The 11,710-nt window shown below is 43.5% G+C and overlaps 1 long non-coding RNA gene across 1 annotated transcript; it reads right to left on the reverse strand.

The window, feature by feature from the left end:
* Positions 1 to 1,891: 1,891 nt before the first annotated feature.
* Positions 1,892 to 2,292, reverse strand: LOC139790421 (uncharacterized). The gene is made up of 2 exons (XR_011723482.1): positions 2,177 to 2,292; positions 1,892 to 2,069 (listed from the first exon to the last, which is right to left on the reverse strand). It is a non-coding gene; the product is annotated as an uncharacterized lncRNA (long non-coding RNA).
* Positions 2,293 to 11,710: the final 9,418 nt, after the last annotated feature.

The following is an 11,710-nucleotide window of genomic DNA, read 5'->3' on the forward strand; positions in this document are numbered from 1 at the left end:
TCTGAAAACACCCGCCCACAGCAGCCCCTGCAGCAGGAAATAGTGGAAAGCCAAGCTGTCTTTCATGCTCCCCTTTTCCACACAGTCTGCCCTGAAAACCTCTGGCCATTTCTTGAAGAGGGAAATGCTACATATACTGTGAAACAGAAGAATTGGTCCTAAAGAAAATCTGCAAGCTGTCTACACACCTATCTGCTGTCATCAGTGAAACTAGCTTAATTCCAGGGTGACTCCCTGCTTTAGAAGCACAGAAAGGGGGAGTCCATTGTGTACTGACAACATGTTTCTTGGATTTTTTCATCATTGTGTGCTGTTGAATAATTTAGCCCATTTTGTATGGATAGTATATAATCTGCTATCCCAAAATAGTTCAAGAGCATGGTTGGTTAAATGGTTAAGTTAAGCAAACTTATCCTTGAAAGACTGATTTGTTTTTGGAATTCAGTATTTCTTTTATTCAAGCTTTTTCTGCTTGAATATTCTTTAGTCTTTTTGAACATAGTCACATTTGCTTGAAAAGTTCCTAACAACTTCCACAGAATGTTATTTTTCAAGATAAAAAGGTACAGTTTACCAATGGAAGTGGGTTGTGAGGTTAAAGAGGTTACTGTTTCTCCATTATGTCCTGAGTAAGTGTTTTTATGATATTTAACGTACACTGGGAATCCTTTACAATATTCAGTATTTCCGGTTCCAGATACTGAAAAATGAACTTGACTGAAGTATCATGCACTTCTAAAATGCTGGTTTTAATTCATCTACCTCATAGTTTACAGTTTTTAGGAATTTTCTTTTTCTCCTAATAGGGCAAGAAGTCCTTTTAAATTCACACCTGAAGTGTTGTGTTCACTTCATCAAGTCTGCTCAGCATCTGCAGGGACTACATACCAATTCAGGGAGGTTTTTGAGTCACAACAGCAGCCTCTTTGCTTTCCTTGATACACAGGTAGCCTAAATTCTGTATTTTCTTCTCTCTGCTGTGATAAGGCAAAAAACTGCACAGCAAGCAGAAGTAACTCAGTCCACACAGCAAAAAAAGGAGTGGTTAGACACCTGTAGGAGAGAAATCCCAGTGGCCACTTAAAGTCCTCTCAGTTGAATTACAAGGAACATTTAAAAATGTTATTGCATCCTTGCCCTGTTTTTAAGCTTCCCCCTAAACACTCTGTTTTGGCTTCTGTCAGAGAAAGAGACCTGTGCTATCTGCAATAGTGTACTTCCAGAGTCAAATTTATCCTTAATGTATTCTGAGATTATCTGTTTGACAGGATATTCCAGCTCAAACCCAGGCCCTGGGCCCAGAAGCCTGAGCTGACAGGTCAAGTCTCACAGCTGGTCTTCATAGCACCACGTCAGCAATGCTTCAAATGGACAATTAATATTATGCATGTGCTTAAATTTCATAATCATTCAGACAAGCATTTAAGCACGTGATTGAAATCAACTATCTATGCAAAGTGCTTTAGTACACCAGATCCTTATATTCACCAAGATCTGAGATTGGGATTTCCTACTAAGATTCCAGACAGGCCTGCGAGAAGACATAGTAGGAAGCCTTTCTACTAAAGTTGTTTAACTCTATATTAGATAAAGTCACTGCCTGTGGAGAGAAAAAAAAAATGCAGTAGCCTGTAGTCATTGATTTTTGGCAATTGTCATCTCTGAAAAGCCATCAAAAGTTCTGAAAAATCCTCTTGTCTTCAGAAAACCAGCAATCCAGCAAACCAAAACTTTCATCACTATATCCTAGTTGAGAACACTTCCTGCCTTGCAAGAAAGGACAAACTATTTGGCTATGAAAACTATGTGAAGAATGGCAACAACACATCTGTGTACAAAGACCTAAGGGAACCAGGAGGAAAATATAAAATTATTGAATCACCACAACAAACCAGTTTCTTCCAGAACCTTGAATACGCCTAGCCAGGGGCAATACAGCTGATGAAGGTTAAAAGCATTGAACTGTGCACGCAGAATAATTCTCAGTGGGCTCAAGGCATAGAGCTGGATTCCTGTTTCAGGTTTGAAGACACTGAGATCTGGGAACAGGGTTCAGAAGATCATAGAGCCTGTGAAATGCAAAACTGGACCTAGTTAATACTGTAACTTTTCATTGCAGTTGAATTTCCCTCAAGATCCAAAGACTTTGGTTCAAAATCTTGAAATTTCACTCTACCTCTGTGAGCCCCTGAGAGGAATTCTCATGATAGAAAGCTCTCCCCAGATGCTGCTATTAACTTGATAGCTGGTTATTTGGAATTACATGCCAAGGGAACACAGATATTCTGTCATTCTTCTGTATATTACATTTTCTTGCAGAGTGCCAGGAACTTAAGTGACTTGATAAACAAACAGAAAATTCCCGTGGAATCAGCATTGAACTGCTGCTGCTGATACCAGACCAGCAAATCAAAGCCTGAAGAATTGCATTAACGGAAGAGCCTACCAAATCTGCCAATATCTTGAACCTAGCACAATGCAAGTAATTCATCATCTACAAGATAGACGTGTCCTTGGGATGGAGTCCTGCTTGTTCCTTTCACACAGCTCCCTTCATCAGGATTTAGCAATCCATTTACAGGGCCAGAGCTGACACTTCAGTATTGGTAAGCATAGGAAAAAAAAAACCAAAAAAACCCTTCCTCGTTTAAGAACGCAAATTCTGCCACCTAGTGACCAAGGAAAATTAATCTACAGTTTATGAACGGGCTGAGGGATCGTTGGCTCAAGCAACTCCAGCTGTGCCATGGCTGGCAGATGGGCAGAGCCATCAGTACCCATGATTCTCCCAGGTAGTCTGCCTACACACTCAGAGCGTAGAAGGACAAAGTATATGCTGCTCAGCTGTGCATGAGAAAGATGACCAAGCCCTTATATAGAAGCCCAGTCCAAAGATCATCTCATGCTGGAACTACTGCTGAATTTGCACCTTGTCTTCAGGAAGCTCACTGAAACACAGCGCTTAGAAAGGGGAAGGCAGAAGGCACTGATGTTCTTTGCCAGTCCTTTGGCTTACTGAATGGTGAGTCTGATTTGGGCCCCAAATCTCCAGCATATGGGTGGTGGTTCAGCAGGACATTCCTTCAGAATTCATGTGGAATCTTTAAAGCACCTGCTCAGGGAAAAGCTCCAGTAGGCATTTCTATGCTAGATACGTGTAAACCCATTGCTACCTGCTGTCATTTTTAGTACCTACCTATAGTAAAACGCTTTCCAAGCTTTTGTAAGGGGAATGGCAAATAGATAGACAACCACAGCTGAAAAGTTACGGCTTCAAAAATCTGATCTGTTTAAAGGTCTGTATTACTACTTAATAAACTGCAATATATCATTAAAATCTTAGTATGGTCAGAGCTGCAAAGAGAATCTGGGCTTGCCCTCTCCATCTTTCTTGCTCTAACAACTTAGAATCCTTTGTCCACAGGTACTTGTGCACCTCTTTTACATCCTTCATAAGACTGCTGTAAAAAAATAGCTGCTGGAAGTAAAGCTTCCTTTTGACTGAAACAGGGTTTCAGTCAGATGAAGTCTTTCTTTTCAGTCTTTCTTACTATATCTATAGCCTGAAAAATTTCATCAAAATCTGTGGAACTAGAACAAGGCCAGCAGAGAGTTCCAACAAGGACCTTCAGAACCATGTATATCTTACAGCTGTTCATCATTGTGCTAGGAAAATAAAGGTATCTATTCAGAAAAGCATTTCTATTACCCTTCAGTATACACTTAGCTATAGCTGTTTTCCTGGTTGAAGCTATAGCTTTTAAGCAGCTCTGTTCAGCTGTGAGACGAAAAAAAAAAGAAGTGAAAGAAAAAGCATTAGATCTCACTGAGTAACTTTGTTTCATTTTATATCGTACTGCTATTTGAAAATCTTTGGAAAGCCCTTCGTCCTTTTGTACATGTATTTACCACTTGGAATTCCAGGCACCTGGGACTATCACAGTGACACTGTTAACTATATGCAAATCAACAGAAAGCTCTCACACAAAATAGAAATGCTGCGTTCATGTTGATTAAATCATGTATTAGCACAACCAAGCACAGCGAGATTCCAGTAAGAGAGAGAAGAATGACAGGTCTTGTTCCACGGTATAAATATTTTATCGTCTGTTTCCATCCGGTTTCTTAGCCTGTCCTATTCTGCTCAGGGAGTAGAAAGCTCTAGCTACTGTTTGAAAGCATACTATCTAAGGAAATGTTTGTTTCAATAACAGGTTGGATGAAGAAAATGATTGGGGAGGGAAATGGAAATTCACATGCATGACAGAGGAGATCCAGAAAATTTTTTTATTTGTATCTTCTTCTGTGGGACTGAACAGTGTACATATTACTGAAGACACCAGAATGGGCACAGTGGACCTGGGTGTAGAAATCTCTGAAGTGCTCCATCTAAAAAGTGATAGGCATGAAGCATGGGCGTGAATGGGCATGAAGCTTTGGTTTTCTTATACAATATTGTCCTACATGTCCAGTAAGATCAAAAATTCCACACTGAGCCTTAATGGATATTCCTGGATCTATACTGCAGATGATCCCTAAAAGGACTCATGATTTGATTCTCCACCCTGAGATCACATTAAGATCTGATTTTCAGAGCCAATACTAGGTCTTGCATGTGTGTGCATAGACATGATGGTAGTAATTGTAAATATTAAATAGAAGTGTACCAAGGCACAAATGCATCTAGAAAGCATGCAGTGAAAAATCTTGTACAGACTATCAGCTTGCTATTCAGTGTGCATTGGTACCAGAGCTAAAGCATTTGTAATTCTTTATATGTCAGAAGAGTCACTATGTCACAAATGAGGGCAGGGTACAATTTTCCTGCTTCAGAGCAGTGAGGCACACTAGGACAGACAGACAGAGAAACGGAGCTAAAAATTTATTTTCTCCCAGAATTCCTTTTTAAAAAAATTTTTTTTTTTTTCCCCTGATAGAAAGGGGACAACACACTCCTTTGGGAATGTCACTGTCAGCTCTGCATAATGTATCACTGGAAAGGTGTGGATACAAAACAACTATTACCTAACAAACAAGTGCTAATGTTACTTCATGCCTACATGGAAACTCACACGGAGGAGCCACTGCTGCAGGAGGTCTTCAGACAGAGGTAAAAGAAAACACGGGAACAGCAGGAGTTCATCCTCTCTACTTAGCATGACAGTAGCTCACCTGCCTTGCCTTCACAGGTGTATCAGACACAGTGTTTGACACCTGCCTAAGGATTTCTATCATGACTCACAGAACAAAACCTCCTCACAATAGAATGAATCAACTCTAAGACAAAAGTGATCTCTCCTGCAAGCTCAGTAGCTGAGGCAGGGGTCATTTCTTCTAAGCCTGAAAAGATATAGATATGCCACAGGAAAATGTTCCGTGGGCAATAGACTACCACAGAAGTATTGTTCTAAAGGACCAAATTTTGGTCAGCTATCTTAATTCTTTCATAGGCTAACCTCCCCCATTGGAAGAAGGTGGACCAACCCATTAGAGGGATACAAGAAGTCCCTCTTCCAGCACTTAGACACCATCAATAAGCAGCAAAGTACAAGGTTTGGACACATTGTGGAACTGGTGGCTCTGATCAGAGAAAAGCTTCACAGTAGGATAACATGTGTTCTAGAAAAGCCTCTGAGGTTGAACAGTTGTGAAATGTGATGGAATGAAAGCTAAAAAGGAAGGCAGGCCTCTCAATCATCACTGAAGCTCTTTGAGATTTTACTGTCACTTTTATTACAGTAAGTGTTCTCTTACTGTTTTAAGAAATATTTTCACTAAGAAGTTTCCCATTGAAAACCACAAGTTCTTTAAAAATGAAACTTGTGACATTGCACAAATAGCATCCTAAATCTGGCAGGAAAGGATTTTGATACCTGCAGTACATTGTCTGATCTACTCCAGACTCTGTCCTTGGTCATTAACACAGGCATACACAACCATTCAAGGAGTGAGGAATTCACTTGGAAAATGAGTGAACAGCATCACAATTGTTTCAACAGCATCTGCAATGCCTTAGTAATTAGCTGATTAACTAATAAAACCCACCTTTCATATTTTATAAAAAGAACCAACAAGGTTTCAATTCTTCTTCTTTTTTTTTTTATTTTTTTTTTATTTTTTTTTTCCATATTGCAGAAGAGCTACTGAAATCTGTTTTTGTGGGATGATAGTCATTTTACTACTTATAAGGAGGTTTTATTGTGTAGAGTCCAATGTCCAAGATAAGTCATCTGAGAGTCGGAGAATTTGTGTTTTCTCCATCTACTCACAAATCTTCCTGCCTTTCACTGTTGTAATTCATTTATTGCCCTTATTTTTCAAACACAGGCTTGACATACCCTGAACTTGCCTCTAATGCACAGTCCATTCAGAAGGTGATGCTGCTCTACAAGGGTGGTGAGCTTGTAGCTGGGAGCCTTATTATGTCTCCTGTGAGCAGGGAGGTCACCAACAAGGACCCAGGATGCAGAGCAGCAAATCTGTGTCAGGATGAAGGCCAGAGATTGCAACTGGGGTCAGACAGATGAAAGACAAGACAGCCTAATGTCAAGCCAGACAGCTCAGCCAGTGGGTTTGGGTCAAGGTGAGGATGGGGCCTGACACATCTGCTTACACAGCTTTGATGTGGCACAGCAGTGGAATCTCAGCTTAAGAGCAACTCCCAAAGGACAGGAGGGGCAGGCCCTCACCTCTGGCCTTCCTTACAATAAGTCTTACTGGCAAAGGAGCTGTCTGAGGGCTCAGACAGCTAAACTTAGTGCAGCTAAATAAATGCCTGGAAGGTGGATGTGCTCTGGGCCCTACATAATGAAGATCTGAAGCAGAAAGGAGAATTTGGAAGTCTCTGGAAAAGGAGACTCTACAAACTCTCTGGGCAGCCTGTTCCAGTGCTCCCTCACCCTCGCAGTAAAGAAGTTTCTCCTCATGGTGAGGTGGAACTTCCTATGTTCTAGCCTAAACCTGTTGTTCCTTGCCCTATTACTGGGCACCAATTACAAGAGATTGGCCTTATCCTCTTGACACCCACCCTCAGGTATTTATAGACATTAATAACATCCCCTCTCAGCCTTCTTTTCTCAAGGCTAAACAGCCCCAGTTATCTCAGTCTTTATTCATAGGAGAGATGCTCAAGTCCCTTTATCATCCTCATAGCTCTGCATTGGATTCTCTCCAGTAGAGCTGTGTCTCTCTTGAGATGGAGAACCCAAAACTGCATACAGTATTCCAGGTGCAGTCTCAACAGAGCAGAGTAGAGAAGGAGCAGAACCTCCCTAGATCCAATGGACACATTTTCCTGATGCACCCTAGGATACAATTAGCCTTCTTGGTCACACAGGCACATTGTTGACCCATGGAGAATTTACTGTCCACTAGGACTCCAATGTCTTTCTCGATGGACCTGCTTTCCAGCAGGATATCCCCTCATCTGTACTGGTGTTTGATGTTATTCCTTCCCAGATGCAGGACTCTACACTTGTCCTTATTGAACTTTATGAGGCTGATTTTTACCCAGCTCTCCATCCTGTCCAGACCTTGCTGGTGTATCAGCCACTCTTCCCAGCTTCATATCATCAGCAAACTTGCTGAGGGTACACTCCATCTCCTCAACAAGGTTGTTAAGAAATTGAACAAAAATGGGCCTAGAACAGATCTCTGGGGATTTACAACCCTCTGAACTGTGTTGTTGAGCCTGTTATCAATCTACCTCACAGTCCAATTGTCTGTTCCACATTTCTTGAGTTTTGTTAAGGGTTTGTTCTAGGATACTGTCAAAACCTTTACTGAAGCCAAGGTATATGACATCCACTGCTCTCCCTTTTTCTATCCCATTTGACCATGCCTTTGCAGAAGGATATTGTAGTAGATGAACCCTTCTTGGGGCATGGTCCTTCGAAGTTAAACAGCAACACCTGATTGCTTCATTTTGCTACACTTCCCACACCCCACCCCATCCCTTTTTTTTTAAAAAAAAGAACACAAACAACAAGCAAAAAAAAAAAGATACGATGTCCAAACGTGTGAGTTCAGCAAGGTTATTCAGTTTGAACTGCTGGGCAATGCACCGTTGTTGGAAATGGGTGCCAAGTTGTCCATTGGAGATCCGGTCGCAGCAGGGCGTGTCCATTTACTGGGTACCCAAAGAGGTCCGGAGTCTGTGGAGACACAGCTATAGCCTCTTCCAGTAAACAGTAACAGCTTGGGCCCTACCCATTGACCTGTAGAAGGATCCTTGTCGTTGATTTGTACTTCCAGCATGCAGCTGATTTTCTGGGACAAGTAGTGTAGCAACACGGGAGGTTGTTGGGAATTGCGGCTTAGACTAAGAAAGTTCAGTGTAAAAAGCACTTTGCTAAGCCGCATCTGTGGGTCCAAATCTTTGCTGCCTTTTTGCTTTTGTAAGTATGTTTTCAGCATGTGATTAGCTCTTCCCACTATCGCCTGGCCTGTGGACAAATGAGGGATCCCTGTAATGTGTTTTACTGCCCAAGTGGCAAGAAACTGCCTGACCTTTCCACCTATATAAGCAGGTGCATTGTCAGTTTTTACTACTTGGGGGACCCCCATAACAGCAAAGCAGGTGGTCAGGTGACGGACCACATGTAAAACCTTCTCCCCTGTCTGAGCCGTGGCCCAAAGCAGGTCTGAAAAGGTATCTATCAACACGTGGACATATTTAAGCCATCCAAATTCTGGAACGTGGGTAACATCCATTTGCCAGATCTCTCCTGCTTGCAACCCACGTGGGTTGACTCCCACTCCTGCAGTGCCCTGGCATTTTGGTGAAATAGGGAATGACTGTTTTGAGCCTTCGCAAACTGGCTTACAGGACCCTGCATTCTTAGGCTGACCCATTCTTAGTCAGCCCTTGCATTTCCTTCTCCTAGGCCTAAAGATGTTTTATGGCTACTGATGTGCAAGATGCAGCACGGTTGTGTGCTATTTTTCAGTACACGCTGTAATGCAAGAAAGAGCTCTAATACTCACTGGTTTTGCACTAGCTTAACGAGAGCGTCCTTGATACGATTCGCTACTCCTACAGCATATTGTGAGTCAGAGACGATGTTAAGGGGACACATCGCCATTGCGTTAAGGCCCAGATGATAGCCAGTAGTTCCAGAATTTGTAGATTGTTTTTGTCGGTGCCCGGAATCAAGTGTTGTTTCCACTGTCCCTTTATCCTGCCTACGCAAGCGGCTGTTTTTGACCTTTTTCCAGCATCAGTGGACACAGTGATACCAGGCACTGGATGCTCTGAAACAATTGGTCATTCTATCCAGCAGAACTAGCTAATGGCCTGTAGGTGCCTGTGTTTTGGGCCTCCATGACGGATGTCTCCAGAGTATTTGAACAAGGCAAGTTGCAGTGGTGTAGAGCATTGCAGCAACCAATCAAAATCAATCGTTTTGATAGGAATGCTGATCCAAGCTGGCTCTCGACCATCTACTTCAAGGCAACGCTGTCATCCCTTTCGTATCAGGAGTGCTATGATTTCAGTTCGCTGCCAGATACCTTTTTGAGCCATGTGGGGTGGGAATAGCCATTCCAAGATAGCTATTGAGTCTGATCCCCGAGAGTTCTGATTACAGCTTCGATCATAGTCATCATAGTGCTGCTTCCTGTTTTCCCTTTGCCAATTGAAGTCCTGTAGTAGCAGTGCGAAAGGGAATGAAGGGTGATTGCATATCCAGATTCCAATGGGTTGAGTGGCATCTCGACAGTCTGCAAAGCCGGTTTCCAGTTTGTGGACAACCTGTTTTAGCACATTGGTATGCTCATCGGTCCAGTCCACTAGGGCATCTGGTCGTGTGCCCCACAACAGTGACAGAAAGGGGTGGATATCAACATTGGTGAGACCTATGATGGGTCGAAGCCATTGAAGGTCGCCCACTAGCTTTTGGGCGTCATTCAATGTTTTGACCAAGTTGATTACCTCTAGCTTTTGCAGTCTGACCATGGTGTGAGTAACTTGCCACCTTAGGTAGCTCCAACGCAATTGTGACTGCACTTTCTCAGGAGCTACAATTAATCCTTTTGCCTTTAGTCGAGCGGTCAACATCTAATATTGTCGGGGAACAGGGCTTCCTGGCAAAGCAGTATGTCATCCATATAATGATAAATCAGTGTGTCCGGCATTTCTTTTTGAATCAGCGAGAATGCCCAAGCCACAGACAACTGACATATTGCTGGGGAGTTCCCCATCCCTTGGGGCAACACTATCCATTCGTACCTCTTGGCAGGTTCACTCTTGTTAAACGATAGGATGGTGAAGGCAAAGCGAACCGTGTCCTTGGGATGTAAGGGAATGGTAAAGAAGCAGTCTTTGAGATCAATTACCAGAAGGTGCCAATCTCTGGGTAACATGGTAAGGGCAGCCCGGGTTGGAGGGCACCCATCGGCCACATCTGGTTGTTGACCTTACGTAAGTCATGTAACAACCACCATTTCCCTGACTTCTTTGGGGCTACAAAAATGGGAGTGTTCCAAGGGCTGACAGATGGCTGAATGTGTCCCACATCCAGCTGCTCTTGCACCAGGCGGTTGGCAATTTCTAGCCACTCTTTAGATAGGGATCACTGCTCCACCCAGACAGGGGTGTCTGTCTTCCACCAAAGCCTGGGAGTTGGCAGCACTTCTGCAGTGGCCCTCATTAAAAAAGTTGAGGGGGTAGGGTGGGTTCAGGAATGGAGAGAATGGCCCCTAATTGGCTCATTACCTCCCTGCCAACCAACACTCCAAGTTGTCCTGGTAGTGGCAACGATCGCTGCCTGTCCTTCAGGGAACTTCAATTGCACAGGGTTAAGGGCTTCAAGGGGAGTGGAACCACCACCTATTCCCTGGACAGCATCAAGGGCAGTGGTGAGTTTCCAATGACGAGGCCACACATTATGGTTGATTATTGTAACATCAGCCCCGGTGTCCATCATCATGGAAAGAGTCTTGACTTCACTACCAGTGGCCAATTGTACGATTACGATAGGCCTCATCTTCATCTGTTGTGCTAAGGTGACCAGAGTGCTTCCAGAAGATCCAAAGCCTTGGGTGCCTTGTGCCACAGGAGCGTTCTTCCCTAAGTTCATTTTTGGGAGAAGGACCGGTTGTGCTAACCGAGTGCCTGCTTTGATTATCAGGAAGGGTGTTAATGTGAAACAGGTGATCATGATCTCCCCTGTATAATCTGCCTCAATTACTCCTGGGAGCACAACAAGTCCTGCAATGCCAGTAGAAAAATGGCCAATCAGTAAGGCTCCAGCCGTACTTTCCTCTTGGTATGCTGGTCCATATATTCCTGTCGGGATCCGCTGCACTTGGGTTGTCATCAGAGTGACATCTATTGCTGCTGGCACATTGCGACCCAAGCTTCCCCTTGTGGCTAGGGTGGGGAGCTGGTGTAGGGCATTGGCCCGGCTACTTGTGTCCTGGCATGGGGGCCTTTTGCGCTGCTCCTCCCGTTTTTTGCAGACCTACACGCTGAATTGCTGTGGTTGTCCTTTTGGCATTGATCACACCACACTGTGACTGAGCAAGCTCTTCTTGTATGGCCTCTGGCTCCACATCAATAACAAACAGGGGTGGATTTCCTTGATCGATTCCCTCTTGTGTCTAGTTTTTGTGCAACTGCCGCGAGAAGTTTCTGGGTGGGTTCCATGGTGGCAGCAAAGGCACTAGCCATACCTTGGCTTTGCTGTGTTTGGGCTGCCCTGGCAGCCAC

This window comes from Heliangelus exortis, chromosome Z, assembly GCF_036169615.1.
Source record: "Heliangelus exortis chromosome Z, bHelExo1.hap1, whole genome shotgun sequence".
NCBI lineage: Eukaryota > Metazoa > Chordata > Aves > Apodiformes > Trochilidae > Heliangelus > Heliangelus exortis.